This window comes from Anopheles gambiae, chromosome 2 (assembly GCF_943734735.2).
Source record: "Anopheles gambiae chromosome 2, idAnoGambNW_F1_1, whole genome shotgun sequence".
In the NCBI taxonomy this organism is placed as follows: Eukaryota; Metazoa; Arthropoda; class Insecta; order Diptera; family Culicidae; genus Anopheles; species Anopheles gambiae.
The window spans coordinates 69,154,506-69,171,411 of NC_064601.1; the positions used below are offsets into that span (position 1 = coordinate 69,154,506).

Below are 16,906 nucleotides of genomic sequence, written 5' to 3' on the forward strand. Positions count from 1 at the left end.
ACGTGCTCGCGCTCCAACGTGCTCGCGAAGGCAGGAACGCGCCTGGTAGAGGAGAGGCGGCAGGAAGGTAGGGACGATCATCCAGCACGCTAGCGCAGCACTTGGGAACAGCGAGGGGGAGGCAAGCAGGAATAATTTTTAACGCGTGCACACCATTCGACGAAGACAACGCTGGATGAAAGGAAGAACAAGGAGAGAAGGCAGGCAAGACGGGTACGTGTGTATCCCGCAACGGGTTTTCGGCAGTGTGAAATGTGAGTATTGAAAAGTATATGTGTGAGTAGAGGTAAAGAGGTAAAATAAAGAGCGAATGTGTGGAATGGGAAAATGAAAGAGAGTCTGTGTTTGTTTTGGGAGAGAGGAGAGAATGAAAGAAATTGAACAATAATGTAGCACACAGAAACCACATGTATGATACACGCCCAACCAGCATTATCGCGCGATTTTTATGTGTATCTATCATTTTTCTCATTCTAACATTCACAAAATTTTTCATTCTGCCTCGCTCTTCTGGGTGTTGGTCTGTATTTGCTTGCGACTTGGCTGTGTCGCATCAACGATTCGCATGTTTCATTTAGCTCATCCCTTTCCATCGTTGGAGAGAAACTCTTGCGTCTCGCTTTTCTGGGACTTGTCCAAATTCGCTTGCTACACCAATCGTTCACGCAAGCGTTCTCCTCTCGCCCGCTCTTTGTATCATTGTACAGGTACTCCCCGAAATACGCTATCAATGCGTACCGGAGGCAATAGCGTATCTCGAATATTCAATAGCGAAAGTCGAATTTCGAGGTTTTCAGTCAAATTATAACTAATATCCGTATAACTTTGCATGAAGTGGTAGGTTTTAGCCACTAAATTAGTTATTTGATCTAATTTCAACTGAATTTTTCAATTTTATACCATTTGAAATGGTTTTTAATATTCAACCAAAAGGGAATTTATTTTGCATTTGACATTCGATTTCTAAAATTATTACTACTTGTTCAAAGAACCGTCAAATTTAGAAAAAAAGCGTATAGCGAAATCGTGTATATCGAGTATGGCGTATATCGGGGAATACCTGTATAGCCACACGAGGAAGGCGCTGCTTCGCGTTCACATGAAAATGTGGTAGTGTGAAATCAAGTTTGCAAGCGGTAGGACGCGTCGGTGTGTGTCCGTTTTTTCTCTCGTGAAACCAGTACGGAAAAACTATTTGGTAAGTACAGTTTTTAATAAAGGGTTATATCAATCTTTATCAAACAGAATTGTATTGATAATTGTGATATAAAATCAATTTCGTTTTTTTTAAAGAAATCGTAACACACGCACGAACGGAAGTGAGCACGGACCACAACAGAAGCAATATTCAATTGGTTGGTAAGTATTGTGCTTGACGTTAAATTGAACAGCTGTTGGCAAAATAGTTAATATTTCCTTCTATCCCTAGGAGTGCCGAAAACAGAACAGGAGAGTAAAGAAGGCAGGAACGATCCGATCCTCCAACGTGCTAGCGCCTGGTAGAGGAGAAGCGGCAGGAAGGTAGAGACGAACATCCAGCTCGCTAGTGCAGCACGTGGGAGCAGCAAGAGGGAAGCAAGCAGGACGCGTACACACCATTCGATGAAGGCAAAGCTGAAGGAAAGGAAGAACGAGGAGAGAAGGCAGGCAAGACGGGTACGTGTGTATCCCGCACCGGTTTTAGGCAGTGTGAATTGTGTGAGTATGTAAATATGTATGTGCGAGTAAGAAGGTAAAATAAAGAGCGTAAGCATGTGCAGAATGGACAAAAGAGAGTAAGAGTCTTTGTAGGGAGAATGGAGAGAATGAAAGAAATTGAACAATAATGTAGTATACAGAAACTAGATGTATGATACACGCTGTCGCACCGTTGCAGAGACCCCAACCGGCATTATCGCGCGATTTTTATGTGTATCTATCATTTTTCTCATTCTAACATTCAGAAAAATTTTCATTCTGTCTTGCTCTTCTGGGTGTTGGTCAGTTTTTGCTCGCAACTTGGCTGTGTCACACCAACCATCCTCATGTTTCATATGGTTCTTCTCTTTCCATCGTTAGAGAGAAACTCTTGCGTCTCGCTTTTCTGGGACTTGTCCAATTTCGCTTGCTACACCAAGCGTTCACGCAAGCGATCTTCTCTCGTCCGCTCTTTGTATCATCTTGCAGGTACTCCCCGATATACGCTATTAATGCGGACCGGAGGCAATAGCGTATCTCGAATATTAGCAAATGTCGAGTTTTCAGTCAAATTATAGCTAATTTTCGTATAATTTTGCTTGAAGTGGTAGGATTTACCACTTAATTAGTTATTTGATCTGATTCAACTGAAGATTACAATTGTACACCTTTTGAAATGGCTTTTAATATTCGATCAAAAGGGAATTTATTTAGAATTTGATATTCGATGTGTCAAATTAGTACAATTTGCTCAAAAAACTTTAAAATTTAGAAAAAAAGCTTATAGCGAAATTGCGTATATCGAGTATGGCGTATATCGGGGAATACCTGTATAGCCACCAGAGGAAGGCGCTGCTTCGCGTTCACATGAAAATGTGGTAGTGTGAAATCAAGTTTGCAAGCGGTAGGCTACGTCGATGCGTGCCCGTTTTTTTTCTCTCGTGAAACCAGTACGGAAAAACTATTTGGTAAGTACAGCTTTTAATAAAGGATTGTATCAATCTGTATCAAACTGAATGGTATTAATAATTGGTGATATCAAATCAATTTCGTTTTCTATAGCAAATCTTAACACACGCACAAACGGAAGTGAGCACGGACCACGATAGAAATAATTAATTAGTTGGTAAGTATCATGCTTCGCGTTAAATGGAACAGCGGTTTTCAAAATAGATAATATTTCCCTCTTTCACCAGCAGTGCCAAAAACAAAAGGACAGGAGAGGCAGGAACGATCATTCAACGCGTTAGCGCCGGACGAAGGAGAAGCGGCAGGAAGGCAGGAACGATCCCCCAACGTGCTCGCGCTCCAACGTGCTCGCGAAGGCAGGAACGCGCCTGGTAGAGGAGAGGCGGCAGGAAGGTAGGGACGATCATCCAGCACGCTAGCGCAGCACTTGGGAACAGCGAGGGGGAGGCAAGCAGGAATAATTTTTAACGCGTGCACACCATTCGACGAAGACAACGCTGGATGAAAGGAAGAACGAGGAGAGAAGGCAGGCAAGACGGGTTTGTGTGTATTCCGCACCGGTTTTCGGCAGTGTGAATTGTGTGAGTATGTAAATTTGTATGTGCGAGTAAGAAGGTAAAATAAAGAGCGTAAGCATGTACGGAATCGACAAATGAGAGAAAGAGCTTTGTAGGGAGAATGAAGAGAATGAAAGAAATTGAGAAGGGATGTAGCATACATAAACCAAATGTATGATACACGCTGTCGCACGATTTCAAAAACCTTCTCTATAGTTCTGCTATCGAGAACGATTTGACCGCGCTATAGAGAACACTTTTTCTATACAAAAAAAACCGCTTGCAACGTGACAATGTTGGTTGGGACGTGCTCTTTAGTGCTGCTAATGAGCACGATTTGAGAACGTTTTGAGCCCGTTTTTTCTCATACAAAATTTTAAAATATCGCGCGATAATGTCGGTTGGGGCTAATGAGCACGATTTGAGAACGTTTTGAGCCCGTTTTTTCTCATACAAAATTTTAAAATGTCGCGCGATAATGTCGGCTGGGCTGGATTTATTTCTGATTGCAATGAGTTCTGACACACTTCAAAATCTGTTGAACGTATTTTCCCCCCTCCTCCTGGTGTTATTCGCTTGGTGATCCCGTCGGAGAACGCGAAATGGCAAAAACACACACACAGCCACGCACGAACGCACGAGCGAGCGTAAATGAAGTGGTTCTACGCTAGCCTGTTGCCGTCCTCCATCTCCCGTGTTCACGTTTTCCGACAAGGCTGATGTGTGCACGTTAGTGCGTGTACCTTTACCGTCCTTCCTTTCCCTCCTCTTCCGTTGACCGTAGCGTAGACCGTAAGATGGAGCCGTTGTAAGCTGGAGAATGAGTTCAGCGCTGTTGACGAAATGAAAATCACTCACTCGATAGCAGCTCATTTTTCGTGTGCTTAGTGTGATATGAAGCTCCTTGCTTTGGTTACTGCGTGTTCAATTGTATTCACGGCGGTGCTCGACGTCACCGGTTGATGAAAGTAGGGAAAAAACAAAGGAAAGCATCAATCACCATCAGCATTCTTCTACATTTGAAAAATGATTTATCGTAGCAAACTTGATCAGATAAGTTTTTTGATCACATGTGTGCTTCAATGTACATTCAACTAATGGTTATCGTCTGGAAAGTTACATGTGCATGCGCCATTAATCAAAGCCTGTCTGCTAGCATCGTCAACAATCTTCAAAATGAGCGACGGAAAGAAAACGTTTTACAGGTGTAAAATATTAAGGTAAGAGTTACTCTAATTATATAAGCAAAACTATCAATAGGTAATTTATACTTCATACATTAATAATCGGTTCATTTTTACAGGGTTTCGAATCATATAACGGAATAGTTCAATCACTTAGGGCAGGGGTCTCCAAATTACGGACCGCCGGCCGCATGCGGCCCTCAATAATAGCCTGTAATGCGGCCCGTGACGACTTGGTACAGGTTAAAATAAATAGTTAATTTTGTTTCTTAATCCATCAAAACATTTTTTTTTATTTTTGTAAGACGAAAATTAGGATTTGATAAAATAAAGCTGTTGACATTTGATATATTCAGTAAATATTTTCAAATCAAATTAAGATTTGAACATCAAAAGGGCCCTCAACAATGTTATTTGTAAAGCAATGCGGCCCGCGAACTGAAAATTTTAGAGATCCCTGACTTGGCGTAATGTTGCAAATCGGTAGGGGAATGTTGCAAGCAAGTTGCAATCATATAGTGTTGGAGTGTTGCAATCGGTTAGAGGAATTTTGCAAGCATAGTGTAGAGCTAGCAATCAGAATTCTTATCGCAATCCCAATCAGAATATCAATCTACACGCAATTCCCATCGAATCCCAATCCCATGTGAATTCCAATCCTAATCGAATCACAATCCCAATCAGAATCCCAATCGAATCACAAACGAATTCCTATCCCAATCCCAATCCCAGAATGCATGATATTTTCTAAATTTGACTGTTCTTCCAGAAAATTGTACTGATTGGACACATCACATGTCAAATGCAAAACTAATTCCCTTTTTGTCGTATTTAAAAACCATTTTAAAAGGTACAAAATTGTATTCTTCATGTTGCCACGAGCACTTCTTCCACAAGTTCTTGTGACACTTTATTCTGATTAATAAGGAGGGTTAAAATACTCTTTCTTCCGGGACTTTAATACACATGAAAAAAGGGAGCTTCTTGAGCCACCGTTCCTTAATTACCCATTCGCTGGTTCCCGATCGGCGCTACGATCGATGCCCTTTCTTTTCGGTGGTTCTTCGGTTAATCTTCGTGTTAACTGTTGCAAATATGACTGAGTCATATTGAAATATTTCGCCCTACGATAGTGCCATCGATGCCATCCTCTCTTCAATCTTCGTTCGGCTCCCCAATACGGCTGAAGGTGAAGCTAGTCATGCGCGACCTTTGGGGTCAGCGGTTAAGGATATTGGCACCATTTTCGGTCGAAGCTCGAAGACGGCTAGATCACCACCAGGGAAAATAGAGCTTTACAAGTGGTTGACATTGTGTCGAAATCGAAAACTCCACTCGTAAGTTGTTTCTACCACCACCAGATGCAGAATCGAATCCACCAGATGCTGAATTGGGAAAAAGAAGGACCAGAAGCACTAACTACGGCTATAGAACTCAATCGAATTAAGAAAGATAGGAATGATGTACATCAACCTATCAAAAAAATGACGAAAAATTTTTTTGGCTCTGACCGACATGGAGCGTGAACTTGTCAGCCTCAAAATACGCGTGGAACAAGCTAAAAAGGCTCTCTAAGAAGCTTCAAGTAGCGGGCTCCCCGCGTACGCCGACGATGTCTTAGAGGGGAAGAAAGACTAGAACTCCAGAGGACGCAAAAGAGGGGCTTAAGAGAGCCATATGTGATAAATATGGTAACCAATAAATATGATTACGTCCACAAGCAATCTAGTAGAGACCAACCCCTCAGTTGAAAATGAGTTGTGGACCGCATTGGTCAAGAAAGGCGGTTGTTGACACGTTTTGGCACACGGTACATTATAAACATCTGTCAGCGTATTGAAGCAGACAGATTAACTGGAGCGATTTCTCCACCAAATGCAGATTGGCGCTAGCGTACGATAAGGAGAATAGGCTAAGATAAGATCGAGTAAACTAGCGCTGCATACTAAGGTCGCGAACCTTAGCGGAAGGGTCAAAGGGTTTTTTAGCAATTAGCAGCAAGCAGTTCAAAATCAAACACGAGAGAGAACGAACAATTTTTTAAGCACACGAAAATGTCTTTCGGAGCAGTGGCTTAAGACAGGCACAGTATACGTCGACTTAAGCACAATAATAGACGCACTAATTGGATGTTGGCAAATAAGCAATTCATTAATTTATACAATTGAATTTATACTCTAAAACTGCTGACCGTCGTCGATCAGCATATTCTTCTTAGCCTATGTTTACCATTAAGTCGTTAAACCAGCGCGTTGCATAATGTAGCCAGTCAGCATTTGTTGACCTTGCAACGCTTTGTTTTCAAGCCTAAATTGTCGTCAGTGACATTACTTAAGTAACAAAACTTTAAAATTTTCTTGATCGTGATATCTGCTCCGTAATCGGCACAATCTTTTTGAGATAAAAAAATGTGTGTATTTTTTTATCTCTAACAGAGAGATTTACGCAAAATGCCGAGAGCTGCGAAGAAGTACGATCGTGTTGCGTGTGACCGTGAAAATGGTGCATCGAACATGGTGGCATGTGAACAGTGTAGGCAGTGGAATCATTTCGACTGCGCTAATGTATCGTGGAGTGTTAAACACGAAAGGTCGTTTTGTGAGAAGTGTGGATCAAAGGAGGGTCCCTAAGATTCTAAAATGAACCGCGCACAAGGGAAGGGGGAAATGGCATCCGGCAGTAAGCCTTAGGAAAGCAGCAACTTGAATAAATCCAATTGAGAAGCCGGTCACCGTACCACCTGGCGCATTAGAACCAGAAGAAGGATCGCTTCACACCTCACCAACGTAAAACCCATACGTAAAGCGGGTCGAACGTCCAGGGGCAGTAGATTATGGCTGCTAGACATAAAGAAATGTGAAATGATGAAGAAAATGACCAAGTTGGCCACGCGTCAAATGCTCGGCGGGAGATAGGGATAATGTGTCTTCTGTTTCGGAAGTTAGTGGTTGAGCCAAATCGGCAGAATGGCTGCACAAGCAACGGATTTTTTCCTGGATGTCAACTCTACCCTGCACCAGCGGGATAAAAAGATGCAAGAGTCGTCGCCAGGTAGCAACACAACGAAGCTAACGGTGGACCAGATCGCAGCGAAGCAGACGTGACCCAATAAACTGCCGACGTTCTCAAACACACCAAGGGAGTGGCCAAAATTTTACAATAGCTAAGTGGAATCCACGTGCTAGGTTGTCAAAGGCTGGATTGAATCACCTCAATCATTGCTGTTAATCATAAAAACGCTTCAACGATTATTCGGCAAGTTATCGTTCGAAACCAAGGACATGTTAGGGAAAATTCACCAAGTGCCAGGACCAGAGCCGAAACGATTGGATAAGTTAATTACTTTCGGCTTAGCGGTACAACACTTGTGTAATAATCAACTGAGTTCACCAGATAGAAAACATTACTTGCCAAACCATTAGCTGCTGGAAGAACCAGTTGAAAAATTACTGGCTTCAAGACGACTTGAGTGGGTTAACTACAAATGTGCCGTATATCTAAAAAAACCGCAAAGCAGAACCCTAGCTCAAATAATTTGAAAAAAATCTTGGAACAGTTGGTGGAAAAGGCAAGTGAGGTGATCACCTACACTCCATCTAAGACTCGAATGATGAGAAATCAACAACGATCACACATCTTTGTGCACTCAGCAGAAGCTATCGCCACCAGTCCGGCGACTCCTGATTCAGAAACCCCTACTAACGCCAGAGAAGGTAATTTCAACAGGATGCCCATTTGCTTGAACTGTCAAAACCCAACTCATCGGGTTTGTTGGGTGTGTACGTGCAGGGCACTCACGCACCCTCTCCACGAGATGTTTCTCTCGCCGGTTGATGGGCACGAGTGTCCTTAGCGAGAGATTCGTTCCGATCCGAGAAGATCGTTATCTCGTTACACGATCGAGATGCGAGCGGCAGTTGGGATCCAGCTAGCAACGAGTGTGGTGTGGTGTCACTTCAATGCGGAATAAATTTAGTTATTTATTGTAATATATTTTACGTTGGGTCGTACGTACTTATCCGGCCACAATATCACACGGCGAACGTAAAAGGGTTAAAACCTGTAAAAGCCTCCAGCACCTGCCAATAGAAGACCGACTGCTGACTGTGAGGAAACTAAAACTGTGCTACAACTGCTTGGAAAACTATGACACTAAACCATGCAAATCGAGATCCTTATGCGAAGTCTTAGGTTGTCGTGAACAACACCATACACTACTACATAACCCACACCCTGCGCGTGGTCCCAACCCTCTGACAACGGTAGCTGAGTGTAGTGTTCATAGAATGAAGCAGAGACCCATAGACATATTCCTCCAGATCGTGCCTGTTTCAGTACACAATGGCCCAGTGAGCATAAAAAATTGGCGTTTCTGGATGAAGGATCGTCACTCACGCTGGTGGAAACCGCCCTGAACGGCTCGGTTTTAAGGAAAACCCGGATCCGCTGGAACAAACGTGACCAGAAAGGAAACTACATCACAACGAGTTAGCATGGAGATATCTGCAATGGTGGATAAGCCGTGCTATTCCATAGCGACCGTTTACACTGTCAACAAGCTAAGCCTTCCCCCATATAATAGAAAAATGCAACACAATGTCGCCCTCACAAAGTGCAACACAATAAGTACACTCAACTATTTACAGGATCTTCCGCTCCACACCTACGATGGTCCATTGCCACAACTGCTGATCGGTATAGCTGTCGTAGGCCTAATCAAATCCCTGGATACGCGTTCAGTACATCCCGGCGAATCTATAGCTGTGCTATTTACGTTGGGCTATTAACGGACCGTACAACGCAACTACCGAAACGAGTCAGGGGAATACGTACCTTAACGTTCATCGCGGCGAAGCTACCAACTGTTGTGTCCGCACAAATGAAACTTGAGACGATGTACGGCACAAACAGAATTTGTATTTTAAACTATCTTTGGTTTATATTAGTTAAACGGATACGAATACATTATTAATATTATCGCAGTCAATTACACGCAATGCGGGGAGAGGACGACTGGTCCTTCTCACACCGCGATCCGCACTGAGGACGTCACAGCCCTGCTGTTAACAGTGAGGCCTCAGAATGAGAAAGTGGTCTGTCCACAACACCAGCAAAGACACTGACAGCAATAAACCCTTCGATCACGAGTTGAACGAGAGAATGCGAAAATACTTTTCCTTAGAAGAAAGTCCAGTAAGCTCAATCAACAAATTCCTGCATTGAATGTGAAGAATTGCAAAGCGTTAAAGCGATGATAGAGGGTACCACAACAAAAATCGACGGTCGCTTTACAACAGGTCTGTTAAAGAATAATATTGAAGTGAGTTTCCCACACAGCAAACCGATGGCTGTAGTACGGCTAAATGCTCTAGAGGAAGAGTTGGAGAGCGATCCGGACCTAAAAGAAAATGTACATGATCAGATGTGAGCATATATTAAAAATAGTTATGCCCACCAAGTAAACGAGATAGAACTATCACCTGCCTGCCAAGAGAGAACCTGGTACTTAGCACTAAATGTAATCGACCACCCTCAAAAACCCGAAAAGAATCGTTTGATAAGGGACACAGCAGCCAAAGTGAATGGAGTTTCCCTCAACTCGCAATTGTTGAAAGGGCCGTATCGCCTGGTGCAGTTTCCTACCGTCGCAAATTTCGCAAATTTAGCCAAAGAAAAGTAGCTTTCGTTTCATTTCATTTCATTTCATTTCATTTCATTTATTAATTCAATATCCGCCATCAAAGCTAAATAAAACAGACTTAAAACTAATTAAACCCTAACGAATAAACAAAATAATTCATGAAAAACTAAGCCTAACTAAACTAGTCTTGACCAAGCAAAAAATAAATAAAGAAAAAAACATAGGTACAGCGTAGAGACTATCATAAACTTAATGAAAACTTAGAAGAATAATTAAAGAGCATTAGAAGAAAAAATACGGGAGAGTCATTTAGAAAATATTTCATCAAATTCGTATTAGAAAGGAGGACACTCACTCACAAATATTCCTCTTTAGGTTCGACAAAAATGAATCGCCTAATGTATGCATAATGGACGTAGAAACTTTTGGAACCAACTGCTTGCCATCCTCAGCCCAATATGTTATTCGCAAAAATGTGGAAGAGCATGCAAAAGAGTTAACACATATATGATCGATTACTATGATAGTTGCGATACGATAGACGAAGCTGGGCAACGGGTGCAGGTGATGAAATTTAAACACGGGCAAACCGGGTCCAACATGCGAAATTGAGTGATCAACCAACCTTCTGAAAATCCCTCGATGGTATTTTAAAGGTGCTGCTCTAGCCGGTCTCGTAGTACAGTCGTCAACTCGTACGACTTAACAACATGCCCGTCATGGGTTCAATCCCCAAATAGACCGCGCCGCCATACGTAGGACTGACTATCCTGCTATGGAGGGGAAACAATCAGTCACTGAAAGCCAAGCCCACAAGTGGGTACAGGCAGGCCTTGACCGACATCGGTTGTTGAGCCAAAGAAGAAGAAGAAGAAGCTCTAAATGCGAGCAATATTGTACAATTACACATATTTACAGACGTTAGCGAACTGGGACACGGTTGTGCCGCTTACTTTCGAATGCAAACACCCAATGGTGAACATTGTGCATTGATAATGGCACGAAGCAAAGTAGCCCCGCTACAACACTTAACTATCCCGAAATTAGAGCTACAAACGGCATTGCTAGAACGAAATGTGACAGCCATGGTGTTGACTAGCATCAACGGTCTGTAGCATATCTGCTATACAGAACCTATTATAATACACACTATCAGCTATAGACACATTGTAACACACTTCGGAAAGCCAAATCACATTATTGCAACACATTCATTATATTACATCAGCAAATCAATCCACACCATAGCAACATACCTAGACCATACCATCCATAGAAAAAACCATTGAGACATTTATCGAAAACAACCGAAACGCGCAACATAAGCAATTCAAGCGTTACTGCAGCAAAGTGGACAAACAGAGAACGCCTAGCAACTTATTGCTAAAAGCGCAGTGTAGGCAATGATCGACGAACGTACTCGTTATTTGGCTAGAACAGTTGAAACTTTCCAGAACCTTTGTAAAAACACTAAAAACGCAGCATAAGCACAAAATTGACAGACACCTCACTTCAATGTAATGTATAAATTGCACCTCATATCAATAACCTTTAATTAGGACAAAAACACATTCCAAAACCAAATGTACGAAACTTATTGAGTATAAATAAAACCAATTCCGACCGTGGCAAGTCTGATTCGTTCGGACTGCCAAGATAGGACGTTACGCTTCCTAAAAACTTCGTGTACCAACTTATTTCAAGAGTTTAGTTATGTCCCCCTACCCAAGGTAAGGCTTCTAAACTCCAACATTTCCAGTAAGGGAAACTCCTTCCGGGTTTCCATGATCGCCTGGACGATCAAATCAGTCCGCTTCGAATAGTTTGTTCCACCTCAGCTCATGTCAGTAAAGACTGACTCCCCGCAAAAAACGGTGCACGACGGCCCCGCGTACGTTCGATCACATTACATGGCGACCGTGACCTTAATCTGCAATCGACAGGCAGAAGTATAAGCAAATTATTTACAAGTAAAATGTGATAAGTACAACGGTAACGTAAAACGTAAGTGTCGTGTGACAAACCAAAAGTATTGTGACCATAACCGGCATTCGACGGGACGTGAGAAAAAAAAAGTGTCAAATGTGCATTTTTTTTTAACGAAACATTCAACAACGCTGCTGGCACAAGTGACCCTTATGTTATAAATAATAACGGTGAAAGAACAGCCAGAAGCAAGTGCAATGCAGAAAAAAAACAACATTTAGTGCAATGTAGTGCAAAAGGAATGTCAAATTGATGAACATCACAGTGTTGTGAGAACCTACCCCAATTTGTAAAAACGTAACGCTTATGCGATCGATTTACCAAGTAGAGTAACCTTAAAATGGGTAACGACGCATCAAACCCTAAAGCTAATGTTGATGGTGATAATGATCTTACCATTATTCAAACACAAAATGTTCATTCAGAGCAGCATGAAACCCATGAATTAAAACTGAACATTGTGCTGATACTTCTTGCTATCATACTCATGCAAAAAGTAATTAAAACCATTTTCAAAATATTGAAAACTCTAGCAAAACGTGATGCAATCAATAACATACAACTGCCTATATAATGTAACTCATTTTGGTAATCTATACGATTCGTGGATCAATTGATATGGGACAATAAAGTGCATAGCGAAACTACGGTTCACAAGCAGCGATTGAATGAAACAACCTTTCCCAACGTGGAAGACGAAAATACAAGACGAGCCCACTGCCCAATTTGGATTGGCAGGCAAGAATAGACAAGTGTCCCGACAAGACATCGAGCGACGACTGATCGACGACGTCATCGTAGAATATCGAGTATGCACCAAATACCGATTAAACACCCAGCACCGGTATAGATTCAGCGTAGCATCATCATCAGTAGCAACAAAATGCACGCAGCATATCCCATTAAGGTATTGAAACTTTAGAACATAATCAAATCAAATCAAATCAAAGTTTTCAAGCTAGGAAATGAGTTCTATAAAAAGATTACATGAAAACAATTCAAAACAGGAATGATTACTATAAGCGATAGAATTGAAATTTTGAAACATATCTTTAAAAAATACAGGACCCCAATCAAAGGACTTGTACGAAAACACAACTCAGAATACAAGCCGAGGAAACATTTAAAGAGATTCAAAAAGAGATAGAAAAAAATAAATTCAAATACACCTTTAACAAACTATTAGAATTTAGTAAAATTTCTAACGCACTAATTCATAATATCATTGCTATGAGCACATCAAAAACCAACGACGACTCACATAACAAGACATCTGATTGCTCAACAAATAGCTTAGAAGACAAAAATACCAACTTAACATTATTGACAACCAATAAGTTATCGTTCAAACTCTTAGCACAGACCATATCAGCCTTTCTACAACTCCATAAAAAATCTAAAAAGGCTTTCGATCTTAATAGCGTAGGGTTCTCCGTACTCACGGGCATGCAACCGTTTGAGGGTAAAGCATCCGAATTGACTAAATTCATCGATACAGTCAATACAGTAAAAAGTATGATCAGTTCATCAAATTCCCTTATAGCAATCAACCTCCTACTCACAAAACTAGGAAAAGAACCTAGGGAATTGTTTAAAGAACTGCCTAAATCCTTCGATGAGATAATTGTTACCATCAAATTAAGGTATACGAATACCATCTCAGTCGCCAAAATTTACAAACAATTATGCGACAGAAGAAAAGGAAAAAGGAAATTAAGAAAATTTGAAAATTTTAACACTTTTGCAAATAGCCTCAACGAATTGGCTGATCAACTGCAAACAGCATATATTCAGGAAAACATGACACCCGACATAGCAAAGACACTAACACAGCAAAACGTCATAATAAAACTAAAAGAAGCAGGTATCAGTAGAGACAGCCAACTAATTTTAGACATAAAAGAGTTTTCAAGTATCACCGACATGCTGGATACAGTGAAAAGTTATGAAAGAAAAAACCCGCCACATGAACAGAATAGTCGCACCACAAACTTTACACCGAACGCAAATCGTTCGACACAAGCGAAACCCCGATATGGCCCCCAGACCAACGGGACAAACAGAAACGCAAATGCATTCAAAGCGGCACACAGCAGGGTTATGCATACACAAATTCAAACCAACACACCCGACAAGAAAGAAGAAGAGGAAGGGGATCGTTTTTTAGACGACGACCAAAACCAATACCCACAGTAGTTTTGATGACAGGGATAAAAACAAACAACTTCATAAAGGTTAAATTGAACATAGCTAACGGGAAAAACACAACATTGGTCATTGACTCCGGAGCTGAGGTATCACTTTTTAAAGCCTCAAGTTTAAAGAAACAAATCCAGTTAAAGAAAAACAAGGAACTCACACTCATAGGTATCACAACAGATACAATGAAAACAAAGGGATACACTCAAGCAACCATTCATTTTGGTGACAAAAATGTCGAGCATACATTTTTTCTTATAAAAGACCTACCAACTCAAGCAGACGGAGTATTAGGAATGGACTTTATCAGTAAATTCCAATGCGACATCCTTTTTTCGACTTGGATGTTACAGTTCCGTAACGGAAATGATATCATTGAACACCCCGTTGATGACAGCATCAATGGAATTATTGAAATACCACCAAGAAGTGAGGTAATTCGCAAACTCACTTTAAAACCAATAACAGAAGATTCAGTAATTTTTTCTAAAGAAATAAAACCAGGAGTGTTTATCGGTAACACAATAATTAGCAAAACTGATCCAAACATCAAGCTTATCAACACAACTGAGTCAACAGCCTTTATTAATACAGGCACAATCAGACCACAAATAGAACCTTTAAAAAATTATGAAATTTTCTTGGCAAATAATTACAATACCCCAGAAAGAACTAGAATAATTCAAGATAAAGTTCATATAGAACAAGTACCGGAAATAGCAAAAAGAAGTTTAAAAAACCTTATTGCTGAATTTTCAGATATATTTTGTCTCGAAAATGAGCCTATCACAACAAATAATTTCTACAAACAATCAATAGAACTAATGGACAACAACCCATCATACATACCTAATTATAAACAAATCCATTCCCAAGCAGATGAAATTAATCAACAGGTCGACAAAATGCTGAAAAATGATATAATTGAACATTCAGTTTCAGCTTATAATTCGCCCATTCTCTTAGTCCCGAAAAAATCGATTGACGGAAGTAAAAAGTGGCGATTAGTAGTTGACTTCAGACAACTAAATAAAAAAATCCTGCCGGATAAATTTCCTCTCCCTAGAATAGATACAATATTGGACCAGTTAGGTAGAGCAAAATATTTTAGCACACTTGATTTAATGTCAAGGTTCCACCAAATTGAGCTAGAACCAGCATCAAGAAGATTCACTGCATTTTCCACACCAACAGGTCATTATCAATTTACGAGAATGCCTTTTGGTTTAAATATAAGCCCAAATAGTTTTCAACGTATGATGGCAATAGCTATGGCAGGATTATCACCTGAGCTAGCATTTGTTTACATCGACGATATAATCGTTACAGGGTGCAGCGCACAACACCATATAAGTAACTTAAGTAAGGTTTTTAACAAATTAAGAAAATGCAATCTTAAGTTAAATCCAGAAAAATGCTGCTTCTTTAAAACAGAAGTAACCTATCTAGGTCACAAAATAACAGACAAAGGTATATACCCGGATGACTCAAAATACGAAATAATAGAAAAATTTCCTGTACCCAAAAATGCAAATGATGCCAGACGCTTCGTAGCATTTTGTAATTATTACAGAAAATTTGTACAAAACTTTGCAAAAATAGCTAAACCTATTAATAACCTTATTAAAAAGGACGTAAAATTTGATTGGACCAAAGAATGTCAGGAAGCTTTTGAAAAACTTAAACAAAGTTTACTCTCACCAACAATACTACAATATCCCGATTTTACAAAACAGTTCATTATAACAACTGATGCATCGGATACAGCATGTGGCGCTGTATTGTCTCAAATAACTGACGGAAACGATTTACCAGTGGCATTTGCCAGCAAAAGTTTCACACCAGGGGAGAAAAACAAACCAATAATAGAAAAAGAACTGACAGCGATCCATTGGGCAATCAATTACTTTAAACCATATATATATGGTCGAAAATTCATTGTAAAAACAGACCACAGACCATTAGCATACCTATTTGGGATGAAAAATCCAACATCTAAGTTAACTCGTATGAGATTAGATCTAGAAGAATTTGACTTTGACGTACAGTTCTTAGCAGGGAAAGCAAACGTAGCAGCGGACGCGTTGTCTAGAGTAGTTATTACCTCAGATGAACTTAAGGCTCAGATACCAACAAACATAATGTTAGCAACAACTAACAATATACAAAATCTTAAATCAACAATCCTCATGGTTAATACCAGAGCAATGGTTAAACAAAAAGAGGCTAAAAAAGTAACACCTCATAAACCCATCGATACCAGGTCTGATCAACCAACGATGTGGACAACGGATACACCATCCAAAACAAGGAAGCTTCTAAAAATTAGAACAAGCATTTCCGACAACAATATAACATTTGAAGTGTGCAACAGCACTTACAAGAAAGTCCTAGGGAAAGTTAACGCGAAAGCAGAAAAAAATGGAAGTCAAGCTTTAGAGCTTGCTCTTCTCAACATTTGCAAAATCGCCAATAACTACAAAAACAAAAAGCTAGCCTGGTCTCTACACGACCAAATATTTACACAGTACTCTCATCAAACCCTTAAAGAAATCGCCAACAGAGTGATTGACAAGTATGAATTCATACTGTTTACACCACCTAGGTGGGTTGAAACAGAACATGATCGGCTAAGAATAATCCATGATTATCACATGACCCCTTCGGGAGGACACGTAGGCCAATTCAGACTT

The 16,906-nt window shown here is 40.5% G+C and overlaps 1 long non-coding RNA gene across 1 annotated transcript; it reads left to right on the forward strand.

Moving 5' to 3' along the window:
* The first annotated feature begins 419 nt into the window (after nt 1–419).
* On the forward strand, nt 420–1,775 carry LOC133391709 (uncharacterized). Its single transcript, XR_009765169.1, has 3 exons — nt 420–1,198; nt 1,294–1,359; nt 1,430–1,775. It is a non-coding gene; the product is annotated as an uncharacterized LOC133391709 (long non-coding RNA).
* The last annotated feature ends 15,131 nt before the right edge of the window (nt 1,776–16,906 follow it).